The following is a 19558-nucleotide window of genomic DNA, read 5'->3' as shown; positions in this document are numbered from 1 at the left end:
AATTGAAATAAATACTAGAAAATGCCAAAGAAAAAATGCACAGCAGGTTCTAAGCATCTGAAAAAGAAACAGACAGGTTAATATATCAGATGGGGCCCATCAGCAGACTCCTTTAGCAGTTTATGATGAAGGGTTACAGCCAAAATAGTAACTTACTTTGCTGTTTCAGGTGCTAATTAACCTGCTGTGTATTTCTCGTCCCTGTATTATGTGCTGCAAAAACTAACGGGACATCCCAAAAGGGGCAAAGCTCTCAAAGAATTTGTCAGGCTCACGCCTCTGGGAGCTAGCTGACATTTTACTGCCAAACTTCATGATATATGGTACACCGAAACATTAAAATGATTTCCCAATCAAATAAGATCATTAGCAAATATCTTAGCAGGTATTGCCCCATCATGGAAAGTCTCTTGATATTAGGCCTTACTTCAATCCCTCCTCTGCTGCTGGATTGTAAGGTTATTCATCCAAGCTAATACATTGTGCTAATTCCAATTCACCAGAAAGCAGAGTGGCTGCCTCTTCCAAATAGCAGGGAATTCAGAGCAGACAAGCATGGCGCTGCACAGGGAGTATGACATTCTTCTCTTTGCATCATTAAAAATCACATGCTCATTACTTCACGTGTCACAGTTTAATTAAAAGACCTCACAACACACAGAAACAAAAGCAACAAAACTGCAGATGCTGGAAATCTGAAATAGAAACAGAACATTGCTGGAAACACTTGCAGTGGACCAGGCAACATCTATGGAGAGAGCAACATATTCCTCTCTCCACAGATGCTGCCTGACCTGCTGAGTATTTCCAGCATTTTTCTATTCTATCTCACAACACATAGGCACAGGAAACACAGTCTGCATCAGTAAACCATTCCATCATTTAGAAGGGAAGGCGCTTGTAAACTGTAACAGTTTACTCAGAAATAAATATCTCTAGCATGTTACTGTGTTCGCCAATCTAGCATTAAAAAAAAACATTATTCACCATCAGAAAACACAATTTCTTCTCCTTTGTGTTTGGGAAGTATTCATTCAGGAAGCGAACATGTGCCCATGTAGAGTGCATTTTAGATCATAAATCAACCAAATATTTATTATGCCTTGATAAATTAAGAATTCAATTAATGCTGTGTAACAGTAATAGTAAACACATTAACATATTGATACAAAATTCATTTATATGCTTTTTTCATGAAAGCTTTAACTTCTTTTTAAAGGGTTGATGCCTCGTTAAATAGTGCACAGATACATTTCACATAAACAGATTAACATATTGGTTGTTTGTATCACAAAACATGATTTCAACCCCAAACACTATGGGGACATTTTTATTGTACAGCTATAGGGCTCAATTTTCCCCAATGCTTTTTTTGGTGTATTGCCAAATTTGTGCCCTTTTTTTTGGCCCTGACTACTCCCAAAAAATAACTAGCAAGTTTCCCCGTTCTATTTTTTGAATTTGGCACTGCACAGCCTGTCCTTTAGCTTCAGGGAATGGAGCCTATTGCCTGCGCCAAAAAAACGATGTCCCCCCTTCTGCGCATGCTTGACGTGATTGCTATGGGCGCGCATGCCCAGTACAGCTCCCGGTCTGCATTTGGCCATTTTTAAAGAGTGTGTGAGAACTTTAATTCTCATTGGAAAAAATCAGAACTGCAATAAAAAATGCAAGGTGGTTCAAGGACCAAGAATTTCTCACAAGAGGAAGTGGAGACACTAGTTACTGTAATTGAGGCCAGATGGCATGAGCTGGACACCAGCAGAGGTCACATAAAGCTTCACCAAAAGAAATGAAGAAACGCTGGAACCAACTTGCAGAAGATTACTGCGCAGTGGTGACCACCCCCATGGTCTGGAGGCCAGTGCAAAAAGAAGTGGCAGGCCCTTGGTCAAGTAGTTAGTGTAAGTAATATTTTCATTTATTCAATAGAATTGCAATTGTAAATGTGACCATCTGTATGTGGCCCACCCAGCAGAAAGACACCCTCTCTAAAAAGTTACATTTTCATCTTTGCAGAGGAAGATGGCACACAACAAAAGGGAAAGAACTCGAACAGGAGGAGGCCCAGCAAATATGCATCCACTGACACCCTTGGAAGAGAGGGTCGCTGCTTTGATGGGTCCTGCCTGGAGAAAAGCAACCACCACTGCACAAGCTGGGCCCACACTCGAGGGAGAGGGTACGTCCTGCAAATTCCACAGTCTGGCTTTGCTAAATGTTAAGTACTGCGCAGGCTAACCATGTTTCAGTTCATGGGGATGTCTCTGTCAGCTACGTTTCGGTTGATGCAATGTCATTCATTATGTTCCTTCAAATCAGCCTGCTGCCTGTGCTGTGTGTGCCTACTCATGCCACCCACCCTGCCCCCTCCTCTGCTGTTAACCATTTGTCTGTTCTGTTATATTTTGCAGAAATTGAGGCCAACCCAGACGAGGCTGAAGCCGATGTAGAAGATGATTCAGACGGGGACGAGCCTGAAGAGAACATCTTCCAATTCCACCTTGCAGACCAAGAGCATGGGGGTGAAGGGGAAGGGGAGGGGATGGATGAAGCTCCCACTGTTGTACTCACTCTAGAGGAGGTGCAAGTGCCGCCCATTGAGATGCCAGGCCTTTTCCTGAGTGGTACGAGTGTTGATAGGACATTCCGTGGTTTCTCACAGTCCGAGGTTAGGGATTCCAGTCGGGTGCAGCGAAACACACCCACGACCCAACCGTCCGAGGCTGCGGGTCCCAGTGGGATGCAGCGAGCCACACCCAGGGTGAGGAGGGGAAGGAGAGCTAGACAGCGCTCTCCTGAGGTGCAGGATCTAACAGATGTGGTTCAGATGATGGAAATGAGTGCAGAGAGTATTGACCTTACACGATCACTCCTGGACACCATCAGTTGGGTGGGTGATGAGGTATCGGGACTGTCGAGAGAAGTAACAATACTTTCATGAGAAATGGGAACACTGTCTGGGAACATGAGGGAGGGAATGTCGCAGGTAGCTGATACAATGTCAGTGCACATGAGGGAGGGAATGTCGCAGGTAGCTGATGCGCTGTTGGTGAACATGAGGGATGGAATGTTGCAGGTAGTCGACATACTGTCAGGGCACATGAGGGAGAGACTGTCGGAGTTAGCTGCTGCAATAAGGGAACACGCCCAGACCCCGCGGCCATTGACAGAATCAACTTCCACTCCAACTCCAATCCTCAGACCAGCCTCTGAAGAGGCCCAAGCCGGGCCTTCCACATTACCGCCTGCCACCCCCCCATTAAGATGTGCACATTATCCGAGGTGTTTGAAAGAATAAGCTTGTACCAGCTCGAGAAACACTGCGCCACCGTCTGCGGGCAGGGGTAGTGGAGTCACCAAGAACAAGTGCGGCGGCGGTCTTAGAATAAGGTGGAGGAGAGATGGGTGCAGCCTTTCTTTGCTGCTGTTGTTGTTGTTATTATTATTGTTATAACTGTTCTCAAATTAAAAGTTTTTTGTAAGTTATGTAAATTTACAAGTTTAAAAGTTTGTAATGTGATCTTAAAGTTTTTAAGTGATCTTAAAGTTTGTAAGCGATCTTAACTGAAAACTTTAAAGTTTGATACAAGAATATTTTTATTAAAGTTAAGTTAAGTACAAACAAGTGTTGTTAAACTTTTTAATAAAATATATTTAAATTATAACTGACTCATTTTCATTATTTTTTCCATTAACACAACACATTATGGAACTGGTCCATGTGGAATAGTTGCCGCTGAGCCTTCAGGCAGCAAAGCATTCATGGATGAGCTGCTGGCGCAAGGCTCAAGCAATTGTTAAAGGGACACGATGGCCCGCCCTCCTCCGCCGTCGTGCTCCGGGTTCAGGTAGTTGCATGTCTTCCTCGTCCTCCTCCTCCTCATCATCTGCATCATCCTCCTCATCATCAGCCACTCTCACCTCAGGTGGGTCTTCTACTACCAGCTGCTGCTGCCTCATGATGGCTAAGTTGTGCAGCATGGAGCACACAACAGTAAACTGTAAATCTCAGGGGAGTATTGCAAATAGCTTCTGGAACGGTCCAGGCAACGGAAACACTGTTTCAAGATGCAAATGGTCCACTCTATTATGCTGCACGTCGCAATGTACAACATGTATTCCCGATCAGCTTCCATCCGGGTTGCACATAGGGGCATCATGAGTCAGGTAGCAAGGCTGTACCCTTTGTCTCCCCGCAGCCAGCTCTGCCCTTTTGGCTGCTGCTGAAACATGGCAGATATAGCGCTCTCTTGTAGGATGAACACATCATGGATGCTCCCAGGGTATTTCGCATTACCTCACATGATGCAAAGCATGTTGTCACACACGAGCTGCACATTAATGGAGTGGAAGCCTTTTCTGTTCCTGCACATCTCAGAATCCTCCAAAGGTGCTCGCAAGGCGATGTGGGTACAATCAATGCAGCCCTGTACCTTTGGGAAGCCAGCAATCCTGGAGAAGCCCACAGCCCTTTCACGCATTGCCTGGGTGGTCATGGAGAACTTTATGTAGTCATTCCTCTGGACATATAGTGCAGCAGTCACCTGCCAAATGCAGATATGTGTTGCATGTTGAGAAATGGTGCACACATCCCCAGTTGTGGCCTGGAATGATCCAGATGCATAGAATGAAAGTGCAGCTGTAACCTTCACTCCAACTGACAAAGCAGTCCTCCTGATGCTACTAGGTTGCAGGTCTGTATTTACTAACTCACAGATCTCAGTTACAACTTCTTTGCGGAAACGCAGCCTTCTCACACAGTCTACATCACTCAGATGCAGGTATGAATGCCTGTCTCAATATACCTGACGTGGGTAAGGCCTCCTGCCCATCATCCTATGTGCTCTGAGGTTCCTCATGCAATGATGTCGAATCAATCATCTCCTCTGCAGCATCATCATGCAGAAGGCTTGCACAAGGTATAGCATTGTCAGTATTGGCCCCCATGATTAATTTGCAAGAAGCTCAAAACAGCAGGACAAGCTTCTTTGTTCTCTCTCTCCCCAAGGTTGACGCCCTAGTATGGACCACACACAGGACTGTGTGTGCACAATAGGCTTGCTTAGAATGGGAAGCTAGGCATTCAAATGAGGACATTTGGGGTAACAAAGTCTAATGCAATTCTTTAGTTTTAGATTTTTTTCAAAGTACCACCCCACCACAACTGAACGTCTCCTCACCGGGCTCAATGGTCGGCTGGCAGAATCACTTCCTCGCCCAGACACATGGGCTCGGCAAACACCCCCACCCCCGCCCACCCGGGCTTCTTTTGATGCCGCTGCATAGTGTAACGGTTCTCATCCCTTCAGTTCGGCTTCCACACCGCCCCCATCCCCCACGACCCACCGGGCTTCTTTTGAAGCCGAGCCCCAAGCCAATGTCCGGGCGAGGGACTGATTCTGCCGGCCGACGCTCCAACTCGCGAGCCCAGTTTGAAGATGTTCAGTGGTGGCGTGGCACTTTGAAAAAAAATCCAAAATTAAAGAATTGCATTAAACTTCCATTTTCTGTGTTTTAAGTTTGAAAAAATAAAGCTTCATGATGCATATTTAATGTGTTCTTGACTCCCTCCAAAACTTTGCCTAAAAATAATGGCGTCTTTCTGCGCCGATTTTTTAATGTGCACTGCTTTTTCTTAAGTGCCCAGAAGGTTTTTTGAGAGTGGTCACATACACTGTCTTCGGAAAAATGGAAGTTGGCCAAACTTGCATGAATGTGAATAACTTGCTCAGAAATCAGGTTACGCCCCCAATGATGCAAAAAACAACGTACCTAAAAAAATCATAACTAACTGAGTTACGCTGGCGCACAATCTTTGAGGAAATTTGGATATTTTAATTTAGGCCAAAAAAAAACGCTTCAGATCACTGGGGAAAATTGCACCCCATAGAGTGTAACATCACAATATGAAAGTTCAATGTACGTGATTCATTTAGGCTGTTTCTCAATTTCCGATATTTGAATAATTTATCATGGATGTGGAGACTGTAGACTTTATTATTAGACAGTCCTTTAATCTCTGCAGCTTCTGTGTGTACAGTTGTAAAAATATTTTACTGGGTTGTCACAAGGCTAGTTTGAATTTCCCCCTTCGACTTATTAAGATTGTAAAGTTTTGAAAAAACCTCCATCATTAAAAATCTAGCATAAGAAATAGGAAACTTCAAAAGTATCACACTTGAAATCCTGATTGCCTCAAGTATAATAGTCACAAAAATGCACAAACCATGCCAACTATTTATTTACTAAAACAATCAGATGCCTCTAATATTGCTATGGGGCAATGAACCACCAGTCAGCACCAATTACAACAAGCAAGAAAGCCAGCAGTGAAAAGCTATCAATAAATGACTAGTGAGCAGAAGAATATCAACCAGTAAAATTGTTCAAAATATTGTTTTAAAGCGCTTTCGTGGTTTCTCAGTAGCCTGAGGATATAATGTTAAAAGTAAAATTTTAACATAATAAACACATAAAAAGTTAAATAATTCACAACAAAAATCAATAAACTTATTCACAGAGCTATCTTTTTTGTGCGTGAAATCTCGGGAATAATATTTCCCTCCTCAGGCTTGGTTGATAGGACACAGATTTAAGATGATTGGAAGAAGAAACAAAGGTGAAGCAAGAAAAAACTTTTTTATGCAGCGAGTGGTTGGGGTCTGGAATGCCGTGCCTGAAAGGGTGGTAGAGACAGACTCAATCTTATCTTTCAAAAGGGAGTTGGATAAGTATCTGAAGGAAAAAGAATTGCAGGGCTATGGAGAAAGAGCAGGGGAGTGGGACTAGCTGAGAGTCAGCACAGGCTCGACGGGCTGAATGGCAATCTTCCGTTATGTAACCATTCTATGATTTTATTGATTCCTGGGATGAGAGAGTTGTCCTTCAAGGAGATATTGAGTAGATAGGGCCTATACTCTCTGGGGTTTAGAACAAAGGGGCCCAAGTTTGCCCCCCACTCGGTTAAAACGGCACACCTCCGTGAGGTGCGCCGACTTTCTACATTAAAAACGGCGCCGAAAACTTACCTAGGGACTCTCCCCGCTCCTTGAACGTAGCAGGCCTTGGCGTGGCGCAGCAGAAGCAGTGGGGGAGCCAGGTCCCGGCGCTGAATACAGTGCTAGGACCTCTGCACATGGACGCTAGAGTGTGTGCGCATGTGCAGTAGCTCCTCGCCCCCACAATCTCTGCGTGTGCTCTGCAGGCTGTGTGGGAGGGCCCGAAGCACGCCGTCCCTAGCCCTGGCCGAATGGGCTCCCTCATCGGCGGCCAGACTAGCTACCGGAATATCTGTATTTGTAAGTAAAATTGAAATTATGTTGACATATTGCAAAGTGCTTGAGGGTTGGGCCATTAAGGTGCTTTATCAGCATGCTGGCAGAAATCCTCTGGAACAGTTGCTAGGGTACTTAGTACTTGAATGTGCATAATTTTGTCTAACATAAATGGTCAATCCAAAATAAAACCCCAAAATCAAGCAAGTCATAATGTTGGGTTATATTATTTTCAGATAATTGATGAGTTAAAAATGGAATTGGAATAAAACTAATCTAGATCATAAATATGTAAATCTATCTCAACGGCTTCACATTTAAGAAGAAAAGTTACATTGCTCTGGATAAATTAAATTCCCCTCCCCATGAAAATTTTTTTTAACATTACAAACCAGAAGCTGCAACCGTTCATATACAGCAAATATTTAAAAAAAACAAAGCTTTATTATTAGATCTTGGGAGAGATAGTGTAAGCAAAATCCAACAACATAGTCTGTCAGACTGGAACTAAAGACCAAACAAGACAAACAACAAACACAGAGATTTAGAGTATAAAATTCTAAAAAAATAAATAGTTTAAATGTCATACAAAACATTTTTGTAACCTTTTGATAAAGGTGCCTTTGTTGGTACAAGAATACCATATAAAAACATTCTGCAAGGAAATAAAACTCACTGTGCTTCAGTGGATAGAATAACCCTGCTCATCAAAATGTCCTTCGGAAAACTCTTATTTACAGGACTTGCTATAAAGTATTTGCTAGTTTACCAATCCATTTTTAATCTAGTTGTTTAGTGCTTTGTAAGTCTTGGTGCTAGGTGCAGGTCCTCTCAGCTTCCTTGTATTTTGTATTTGTTATTGAATGCTTATTTTTGTGCTTTGTTTAGTGCTTGGTGCTTTAAAAGTACTTATGCTTCTTTAATGTTGTTGTGAAGGTGTTTAGTGCTTTGCAAGGTCCTCTCACTTCCCTTGCTCCCCCGCAATCTCTGGCTATCTGCGCTGATTTTTAACTCAGCACAAGGTTTTTCTGTGCGGACACAAGTGGCCAAATTCGCTGGCCTAAGTTAGTTTGGAGTAACTTTTAGCTGTCTAAACTTACTTAAATGGCCAAAATAGGCATAAGTGGCTAGTAAAGCCTCCTTTTGAAAAAAAAGCTAAACTAAAAGAAAACCTAACTAACTCACTTACATTGGAGCAAATGAAATGGCAAAATTGCGATTTTTAAGATATTCCAAAAAAATCTAGTTGCTCCAAAAAAAATGGAGCAACTCCTGGGGAACCTTGGGCCCAATGAGAGGTGATTTCTTTGAAACATATATGATTCTGAGGTGAATTGACAGGGTAGATGCTGAGAAGTTGTTTTCCCTGGCTGGAGAGTCTAGAACGAGGGGGCATAGGCCTAGAAATTGCCCTCCTTTGCGCCTTTCGTTAACGCTCCGGGGGCCAATAACGGGGCGCTACCAGCTTTGTGACCAGGCGTGGCGAGAGTACCGATGCCCGCAAAATTCCCTTAGAGCTTTGCAGCGGCGGTACCCCCTAGCGCCACGATCTCCTGCGCCAGGAGATTGCGACGCCATCGTGCTGCGCATCGCTCTGATGGCGCACCGGACCCGAACATCAGTTCCGCCCCCTGTCGTGTCGCCGGGCGACAACACGGACAGCTGCAGGAGGCATCATTAGGGAGACCGGGCACCTGGGGGGCGCCATTTAAAAGGGATGCATTAATTTTTTATGTTTCTGAATCCGTTACTTCAATTTTTCAGCGTTTTCTCCAGCCACAATCAATCAGCCCTGCACTGTGCGAGAGTGCTTGGGGCTGATCATTGCAGATCGCAGTTGTCGTCAGTGATGAGGGATCGTCTTTCCTGCAGCGTTGGCCCTTCCTTTTAAGGGAAGGAAGGAGCCTCCATTCCCAGCAGCGCTGCCCTCGACATTGGGCAGCACTGCACCACTAGCGCTCCTCTTGCCGGCTTTAGCGCTCCAAGGGAAGTGGTAGCACTTGATTTAGTGCTCCACTTCCGTCGTGGAGTGCTGAACCGGAAGTTCGCGTCGGAGTCCATCGTGTAGCGCCTGGTGATACTTTTCCGCTGCCGCAAAAGTTATCGGCCCGAAAGTAACACTGCACAATTTCTCCCCCATAGTCTCAGGATAAGGGGGCGGCCATTTAAGACTAAGGTGAGGCGGAATTTCTTCACTCAGAGGATTGTAAATCTTTGGAATTCCCTGTCCCAGAGGGCTGTGGATGCTGAGTCTCTGAGTATATTCAAGGCTGATATAGATAGATTTTTGGACTCTTGGAGAATCAAGGAACATGGAGATCGGGTGGGAAAGTGGAGTTGAGGTTTATGGTCAGCCATGATCTCATGGCGGAGCAGGCTCAAGGTTCCATGTGGCCTATTCCTGCTCCTAATTCTAATGTTATTATGTATCAAACTTCCTGGTTGTAAGCTCGGAACTCAGACTTTTTTTAAAAAGGTAAAAGATACTAATTGGGTAAGTCAGTCAAGTGAGGAATGCAATCAGAAGTCTGCTCATATTAATTAAATGCCAATATTGAGACATTTCCAAAAATGGACACCGTTAAAAATTTGGGTCTGCTGTAGATATTTTCGATGCTGTTGGTTGCTCCCATAAGCGGTCTGAGCATCTTCCTTTTATGAGATTGGCTCACACTTCCCCATATATAGACAAGTACAATAGTGGGTCACGGGTGTAACAAGCCTAACCCCGTGAAATAACCAGATGTCCATATTTTTCACTTATTTATTTTGTCAATCCCATTGAACCCAGACCAAGTTAACACCAAGTGAGGCCAGCCTTGCTCGAAGTGTTAACATAACATAGGAATTAGGAGCAGGAGAAGGCCATTCGGCCCCTCGAGCCTACTACGCCATTCAATGAGATCACGGCTCATCTTCGACCTCAAACACCATTTTCCTGCACTGTCCCCATATCCCTTGATCCCCTTAATATTCAAAAATCTAGCATTCTTCGTCTTGAACATACTCAAAGACTGAGCCTCTACTGCCCTCTGGGGTAGAGAATTCCAAAGATTCACCACACTCTGAGAAGAAGTTTCTCCTCATCTCAGTCCTAAATGGCCGACCCTTTTTTCTGAGACTGTGACCTCCGGTTCTAGACTCCCCAGCCAGAGGAAGCATCCTCCCTGCAATTACCCTGTCAAGCCCTGTATCACCTCTCGTTCTTCTAAACTCGAGATAATATAGGCCTAGTCTACTCAATCTCTCCTCATAAGACAATCCCCCCATCCCAGGAATCAGTCTGGTGAACCTTCGTTGCACTCCCTCTATTGCAAGTATATCCTTCCTTAGGTAAGGAGACCAAACTGTACTCAACATATCAGGTGCGGTCTCACCAGGGTCCTATATAATTGCTATAAGATGTCGTTACTCTTATACTCAAATCCTCTTCTAATAAAGACCAACAAACCATTTGCTTTCTTAATTGCTTGCTGGACCTGCATGTTAACGTTCAGTGATTCGTGTACAAGGACACCCAGGTCCCAAAGTGATAACTTCACATTTCTCCACATTATATTCCATTTGCCATGTTCTTTCCCATTCACTTAGCCTGTCTATATCCCCTTAAAGCCTCTTTCCATCCTCCTCACAACTTACATTCCCACCTAGCTTTGTATCATCAGCAAACTTGGATATATTACATTTGGTCCCCTCATCCAAATCATTGATATAGATTGTGAATAGCTGGGGCTCAAACATTGATCCTTGCAGCACCCCACTATCTAAGCTGTTTCATTCCACAGTGAGATAAATGTACAGTGTTACAACTATGATCAGATTGAACCAGTAAAATATATCTTTATGTAATTACGTAACAATCATGCGATCCGACTTCAATAGGATAGTTAATAAAAACAGAAAAAGCTGGAAATCTCAGCAGGTCAGGCAGCATCTGTCGAGAGAAACAGAGTTAATGTTTTGGGTCTGTGACCCCTCGTCAGAAGTGGAAAAGTTTGAGGTATAACAGATTTTTAAGGAAGTGCAGGGGCACTGAACGGGAGAGGGGAGGAAAGAACAAAAGGGAAGGTATGTGACAGGAGTGATTTAAGAGGCAAAAGGGATGATGGGCAAAAATGAGATGGCAATGGCACAAGTTAGGAAACAAAAAATGAGTCTATATGGGGTGTGAATGGCGGAATGAACATCAGCTGCTGTGGAAGAGAGAAAAAAAAGGGGGATTTGTAAAAAAGAAGGGAGGAAAGGAAAAGAAAATATGGGCAGAGGTTATGGTCTGAAATTGTTGAACTCCATGTTGAGTCCAGAAGGCTGTAAAGTGCCTAAATGAAAGATGAGCTGCTGTTCCTCGAGTTTGTGTCGAGCTATTGGAACAGTGTAGGAGACCGAGGAGAGAGAGAGCAGAGTGGGAGTGGAGCGGAGAATTAAAGTGACAGGCGACCAGAAGCTCGGGGTCACGCTTACGGACTGAACGAAGGTGCTCTGCAAAGCGGTCACCCAATCAGCGTTTGGTCTCCCCAATGTAGAGGAGACTACAGGCCTACAGACAACTGAAGGCTGAGGTCCAATGAAAATCTCGAGACCTAAAGAACAAATGGTGGGTGGAAAAAGCGCAGGAGATCCAGCATCTAGCCGACAATCACGATGTGCGTGGATTTCGGAGCGCAGTCAACAAACCTACGGCCCAAGCACTCAAGGTCCTGTACCACTGAGAACCAAGAACGGAGAGGTGCTCGGCAAGGACAGAGAGACCGTCAGTGCCCGCTGGAAGGAGCATTTTGAGGATCTTCTCAGCCAAGACCCTGTCTTTATATGTCCTTGACGCCATCCCACACCATGCTACCCGTCACCACCTCGGCATAATCCCAGCCCGGCATAAGGTTGAAAAGGCCATCCAACAATTGAAAAACAATAAGGCCTCAAGAGCAGATGGAATCCCCGCCGACGTACTGAAGCATGGTGGAGAAGTACTCTGGGCGCGAATCCATGAGCTCATCTGTCTTATCTGGAAGGAGGAGAGTATGCCAGGGGATCTCAGAGATGCCATAATCATGGCCATCTTCAAGAAAGGTGACAAGTCCGATTGCGGTAATTACAGAGGAGTTTCCCTGCTGTCTGCCACAGAGAAAATCATCGCAAGAATCGTCCTCAATCGTCTTCTCCCAGTGGCTGAAGTGCTCCTCCCAGAGTCGCAGTGTGGATTCCGCCCACTAAGGTCATGGTCTTCACCGTGTGACAAATCCAAAATGTAGGGAGCAGCATCAACCTCTATACAAGGCTTTCTTCGATTTCACAAAGGCCTTCGACTCTGTCAAACGCGAGGGATTATGGAATGCCCTTCTCAAATTCGGCTGTCCTCAAAAATTGGTCACCATCCTCCACCTGCTTCATGCAAGCCGTGATTCTTAAAAATGGATTCACCACAGACCCAATACAAGTGCAGACTGAGGTCAAGCAAGACTGTGTCATTGCACCAACACTCTTCTCAATCTTCCTCACCCGTAACAAGCTCCCCGCTGGAGTGGAGTTAATCTACAGGACAAGTGGGAAAATGTTCAACCACCGACGCCTCCAGTCCAGATCCAAGGTTGCTCCAACCTCTGTCATTGAATTGCTTGTGTTTGTGCACACTCAGAGTCTGAACTCCAAACCATCATTGACACCTTCACTGAAGCATACGAGAGTCTGGGCCTCACATTAAACATCAGTAAGACAAAGGTTCTCTACCAACCAGCCCCCACCACACAGTACTGCTCCCCGATGAACAAGATCCACAATTAGACCTTGGACAATGTGGAACATTTCCCATACCTCGGGGGCAAGGGCAGACATCGATGACAAAGTCCAACAGCGCCAGTGCAGCCTTTGGCCATCTGAGGAAAAGAATGTTCGAAGACCAGGATCTCAAACCTGACACCAAGCTCATGGTCTACTGAGCAGTAGCGATACTCGCCCTCCTATATGCTTCAGAGACATGGAGTAGGCACCTCAAAGCACTGGAGAAGTACCACCAACGCCGCCTCCGCAAAATCCTGCAAATTAATTGGCAGAATGGGCGCGCCAACGTCAGCGTTCACTCTCAGGCATCGAGGCATTGACCACGCTCGACCAGCTCCAATGGGCGGGCCACATTATCCGCATGCCCAATGCTAGACTCCCGAAACAAGCACTCTATTCCGAGCTATGTCACGCAAGCAAGTCCCAGGAGGGCAGAGAAAACGCTTCAAGGACACCCTCAAAGCCTCCTTGAAAAAATGCTACATCCCCACCAACTCTTGGGAATCCCTGGCCCAACACCGCTCAAAGTGGAGGAGGAGCATCCGAGAAGGCACCAAACACTTCGAGTCTCTTCACCGGGGACATGCGGAAACCAAGCACAAAAAGCGGAAGGAGCAAATTTCAACCCAAGCATCCCATTCACCCATCCCTCCAACCACTGTCTGCCCCACATGTGACAGAGACAATAGGTCCCGCATTGGTCTCATCGGTCGCCATAGAATTCATTTTAGTGTGGAAGCAAGTCATCCTCGACTCCGGGGGACTGCCTAAGAAGAAGTAGATACTAAATTGAAAGTACAATGTAAATTGCTGTTTCATCTGGAAGGAGTGTTTGGGGCCCTGGACAGTGTGAAGAGAGGAGGTAAAAGGGAAGTGTTGCATCTCCTGCGCTTGCATGGGGAGATGCTGTGGGACTGTGAGGGGGTGCTGGGGGTGATTGCGGAGGGAGTGTGGAGGGAGTGCGGAGGGAGTGCGGAGGGAGTGCGGAGGGCGTGTGGCGGGAGTGCGGAGGGAATGCGGAGGGAATGCGGAGGGAGTGGTCCCTGCGGAATGCTGCGAGGGAAGTGAAGGGGAAGGTGTGATTGGTGGTGGGATCACGCTGAATGCGGTGGAAATGGCGGAGGATGATCCGTTGAACGTGGAGGCTGGTGGGGTGGTAGGGGTGAGGACAAGGGGAACCCTGTCGTGGTTCTGGGAGGGAGGGAAAGGGGTGAGAGCAGAAGTGCGGGAAATAGAATGGACACGGTCGAGGACCAAGTTCACCACGGTTGAGGGGAATTCTCGGTTGAGGAAAAAGGAAGACATATCAGAGGCACTACTGTGGAAGGTGGTGTCGTCAGAACAGTTACGACAGAGATGGAGAAGCTGGGAGAATGGAATGGAGTCCTTACAGGATGCAGGGTGGGAGGAAGTGTCGCCCGGGTTGCTGCCGGCTTATAGTGAATGTTAGTCAATCCACTATCCCCAGAAATGGAGGCAGGGAAGGGAAGAGTTGAAGGTGGACCATGTGAAGGTGAGGGAAGGGTGGAAATTGGATGCAAAGTGAAAGAAATTTTCTAATTCAGGGTGAGAGCAGGAAACAGCACCAATGTACCGGAAAAAGAGATGAGGGAGGGGACCCGAGAATGTTTCATGTCTCCCACAAAAAGGCAGGCATAGCTAGAACCCATACGGGTTCCCATAGGAACACCTTTAATTTGGAGGAAGTGAGTGGAGTTAAAGGAGTTGTTGTTCAATGTGAGAACAAGTGCAGCCAGGTGGAGGAGGTTGGTGGTGGATGGGGCTTAGTTGGGCTTCTGTTCAAGGAAGAAGCGGAGCGCCTTCAGGCCATTCTGGTGGGGGATGGAGGGGTAGAGGTATTGGACATCCATAGTGAAAAGGAGATGGTTGAGGCCAGGAAACTGGAAACTGTTAAAGTGGTGGAGGGCATCGGAAGAGTCACAGATGTAGGTAGGAAGAGACTGGACAAGGCGAGAAAACGTAGAGTCAAGATAGGAAGAAATCAGTTCTGTGGGGCAAGAACAGGCTGAAACAATGGGTCTACTAGGGCAGTCCTGTTTGTGGACCTTGGGAAGGAGGTAGAAGGGGGCTGTGCGGGGTTGGGGAACTATGAGGTTGGTGGCTGTGGAGGGAAGATCTCCAGAGGAGATGGGGTCAGTGACAGTCTTGGAAATGATGGCTTGATGTTCGCTAGGGGGGGGGTCATGGTCCGGGGGTGCTAAGAGGAGGTGTCAGAGAGTTGGTGATTAGCCTCTGCAAGGTAGAAGTTGGTTCGCCAAACAACAACAGCGGTCAACTGTGTCAATAGGTCATTTACTTGTCCTGTCCAATAGTTATTCCTGAACAAATATTTTGTATCAGTCTTTACGGTAGAGGAAACCAATCCCACTGTCAGCAAAGTTTGCAGACAGGTTTCTGCTACATTCACTGGAACGGAAGTCCTCAGCAGAGTCCAGTTGACACGAGGTGCTGTGCAACTGTATCACGGAGTTCTCCGTTTAAAAAAAAACAAAACCAAATCCCAACAGTGGATAGTCAAGAGGCTCAAGAGGGGTGAGAAACTTAACACAATCACAATCACGAAGGAGATGGTACTCAGTAAGATAATGGGACAAAGGCGGATAAATCCGCTGGACCTGATGGCTTGCATCCTAGGGTCTTAAGAGAAGTAACGGCAGGGATAGTGGATGCATTGGTTGTAATTTACCAACATTCCCTGGATTCTGGGGAAGTCCCAGCAGATTGGCAAACCGCAAATGTAATGTACCTATTTAAAAAAGGAGGCAGACAAAAAGCAGGAAACCAGTTAGCCCAACATCTGTGGTTGGGAAAATGTTGGAGTCTATTATTAAAAAAGCAGTAGCGGGACATTTGGAAAAACATAATTCAGTCAGGCAGAGTCAGCATGGATTTATGAAGGGGAAGTCATGTTTGACAAATTTGCTGGAATTCTTTGAGGATGTAACGAACAGGGTGGAAAAAGGGGAATCAGTAGATGTGGTGTATTTGGACTTCTAGAAGGCATTTGACAAGGTGCCACATAAAAGGTCACTGCACAAGATAAAAGTTCACGGGGCTGGAGGTAATATATTAGCATGAATAGAAGATTGGCTAACTAACAGAAAACAGAGAATCAGGATAAATGGTTCATTCTCGGGTTGGCAATCAGTAACTAGTGGGGTGCCGCAGGGATCAGTGCTGGGACCCCAACTATTTACAATCTATATTAATGACTTGGAAGAAGGGACCGAGTGTATTGTAGCCAAATTTGCTGATGATACAAAGACGGGAGGAAAAGCAATGTGTGAGGAGGACACAAAAAATCTGCAAAAGGACATTGACAGGCTAAGTGAGTGGGTAAAAATTTGGCAGGTGGAGTATAATGTTGGAAAGTGTGAGGTCATGCACTTTGGCAGAAAAAAAATCAAAGAGTAAGTTATTACTTAAATGGAGAATAATTGCAAAGTGCTGCAGTACAGCAGGACCTGGGGGTGCTTGTGCATGAAACACAAAAGGTTAGTATGCAGGTACAGCAAGTGATCAGGAAGGCCAATGGAATCCTGGCCTTTATTGCAAAGGGGATGGAGTATAAAAGCAGGGAAGTCTTGCTACAGTTATACAGGGTATTGGTGAAGCCACACCTGGAATACTGCGCACAGTTTTGGTTTCCATATTTAAGAAAGGATGTACTTGCTTTGGAGGCAGTTCAGTGAAGGTTCACTAGGTTGATTCTGGGGATAAGGGGGTTGACTTATGAGGAAAAGTTGAGTAGGTTGGGTCTCTACTCATTGGAATTCAGAAAAATGAGAGGTGATCGTATCAAAATGCATAAGATTATGAGCGGGCTTGACAAGATGGATGCAGAGAGGATGTTTCCACTGATAGGAGAGACTAGAACTAGGGAGAATAATATTAGAATAAGGGGCCGCCCATTTAACACTGAGATGAGGAAGAATTTCTTCTCTCAGAGGATTGTAAATCTGTGGAATTTGCTGCCTCAGAGAGCTGTGGAAGCTGGGACATTGAGTGGATTTAAGACAGAGATAGACAGTTTCTTAACCGATAAGGGAATAAGGGGTTATGGGGAGTGAGCGGGGAAGTGAACCTGAGTCCATGATCATATCAAATGGCGGAGCAGGCTCAAGGGGCCGTACGGCCTACACCTGTTCCTATTTCTTAGGTTCATATGTTAATCAACATAACAAAAACAGATTATCTGGTCATCATTACATTGCTGTATGTGGGGCCTTGCTGTGCACAAATTGGCTGTCGCATTTCCCACATTACATTGACTACACTCCAAAAGTACTTCATTGTCTGTAAAGCGCTTTGAGACGCCGGTGGTCATGAAAGGCGCTATATAAATGCAAGTCTTTCTTTCTTTCTGTAAACTCCCCCGCATTCTGCCTTTTTGAGCCTGCCTCTTCTGATGCCTTTCTGCCTCAGCTACAGGCAGCCAGCATTCTTTATTTCCGACTTTTAACCAAATTGCTATTATTTACTATTGATGGTCTATAAGGAAACCTAGGCTAGTTCATTAGCAACTTAAACACCATCATAGACTCCTTTTTGTTACTTGTAGTAATACACTATCTTTTTAAAATACAACATTAAAAGCAACACTGTTTCCAAATGCTTTCAGTAGAAAAATGGACAAAAGATCCTGAAATTTGACAGATGCATTCCTGCTTCAGTTCCTAATAGTGTAGCACCTTACTCTGACAGTGTAGCACCTTACTCTGACAGCCAGTGAAGGTTCTCCAAAATTTTAAGTAGCTTCACAAAAAAAATTACTGAACTGTGGGAGCTGCTTTTAACTAACCAAAATTGGTGTTAATGAGGCGGTTGAGGCCCCAGTTGTGATTGGTAGATTTACCAACAATCTGGCTTCCGCCATTTTTAAAGGGGCCATCTCATGGGCGACCAGAGCACATACCTGTTTCAGGTGGTAGGCCTCTTTCTTATGCAAATCGGGATCCCATGATGTAATTTGGACCCTGATTAAAATTTTAAGAGACACATGGATGGAGCGCGCACCACATACCATGCACAGTCCGCCCATGTGACCTGATGCTGGCCTAATACTTTTCCCAAGTTTTATTTTTGTGGGGCCAGGATGAACAGGGATGCTCCTCTTGGCTCCACAAAAACACTGCAGGTCACTGCTAGATGTGTTTCTGGAAATAGAAGTTATTGAGGGGTAAGGGGAGAAGGCAGTGATCTATGGTAAAGTATCGGACCAGTTGAGCTTGATAACTTCTCTTGTTCCCTCAAATAATTCTTCCATCCTGTTCAATGTCTCATCTTGAAGGCGGCATTGACAATATAACTCTGTGCTGCAATGAAGGAATAGCTTAAATTGTTAATTAAGATTTCTGTATTCTTGACCGCCAACTGTTGTTTTCCCAATCCCTCTTTGTTTTGATCGGTATCTGAAAAGAGCCTCGTTTTGAAGAATCAGTTCTGCTGAAGAATCCCTCTGAAATTCAAACCTGTCTTTCTCTTCAGATAATGAATAACATGTTGTATTGCTCCAAGATTGTCTGCTTACATTTTACGTGAGGATATTGCAGATTGCATGCATGTAATTGTTAGGTGACGGGTGTTGAATACTTAGCGGACAACGGATGGCTGCCCCTGAATTACAAGGCATGCGGTCACATACTAACAATGCCATAGATCACTAGAGTGAAGCTCCATTCATTTAGAAGCACCATCAGAGACTGGAGACTCAATTACTCCCACAATTTTACTCATTTGTTCTTTTTTTAAAAAATAAAACATTTAAAAGCTATGGGGAAAGGGCAAGGTAATGAGACTAATTGGAGGGCCCTTTCACAGAGGTGGCACAGACATGATAGGCCGAAAGGCCCCATTCTGTGCTCTAAAAGTCTATGGCTTTTGTGAACTGAGAGAAATCAGGATATCAGAGCGGTAAAATTGGATGTGAAAATTAGGACAATCCTAAAATAAATATTGGTAGTTAATGAGTAAACGAGCAGTTTGATTTTGTAACAGATTTCAATGGAGGTCAGCAAACCTCCATTTAAATGAGCATTTTGCCTTCTAACTTTTATAGTCTGCCAAAATGGATTGTCAGATAGTTAATGAGATTGTGCTGGCAAAGAGACAAGGGGATTTTCTCAGCCTCCTAATTGCAGTGTATTTAGCTCAAGAGAAAGAATTTTACTTAATGGGAACAATGTGATAAAAGAGACAATTTAATTTCCAATATGGCATTCCAATTAACAACCTTCAATGGTATTCACACTCATAGGTGGAAGACTATATTAACTGTCTAAAAGGAAATAAATCTGAATGCTGGAAATAAAAGCAGCAAGTGCTGGTACGGTTCAGCAGGTCAATCAGAGGTACAGTCCCCACCATTTATAGCAGAATATTCATGCCCACACGATTTGTCCACAATATGCCATGGCCGTTTTAATGCGGCAATTTTAATAAAATTACAAATTAAACCAGGAAGTGCTGCTGATCTCATTGATGAC

The 19558-nt window shown here is 44.9% G+C and overlaps 1 protein-coding gene across 1 annotated transcript in view; it reads right to left on the bottom strand.

Moving 5' to 3' along the window:
- Positions 1-19558, bottom strand: part of LOC139266767 (doublecortin domain-containing protein 2) — a 233875-nt gene that overhangs the window by 152040 nt on the left and 62277 nt on the right. The gene's annotated exons all lie outside the window — the stretch shown is intronic.

Source organism: Pristiophorus japonicus, chromosome 7 (assembly GCF_044704955.1).
Source record: "Pristiophorus japonicus isolate sPriJap1 chromosome 7, sPriJap1.hap1, whole genome shotgun sequence".
NCBI lineage: Eukaryota > Metazoa > Chordata > Chondrichthyes > Pristiophoridae > Pristiophorus > Pristiophorus japonicus.
This window is presented reverse-complemented; position numbering and strand designations above follow the sequence as displayed.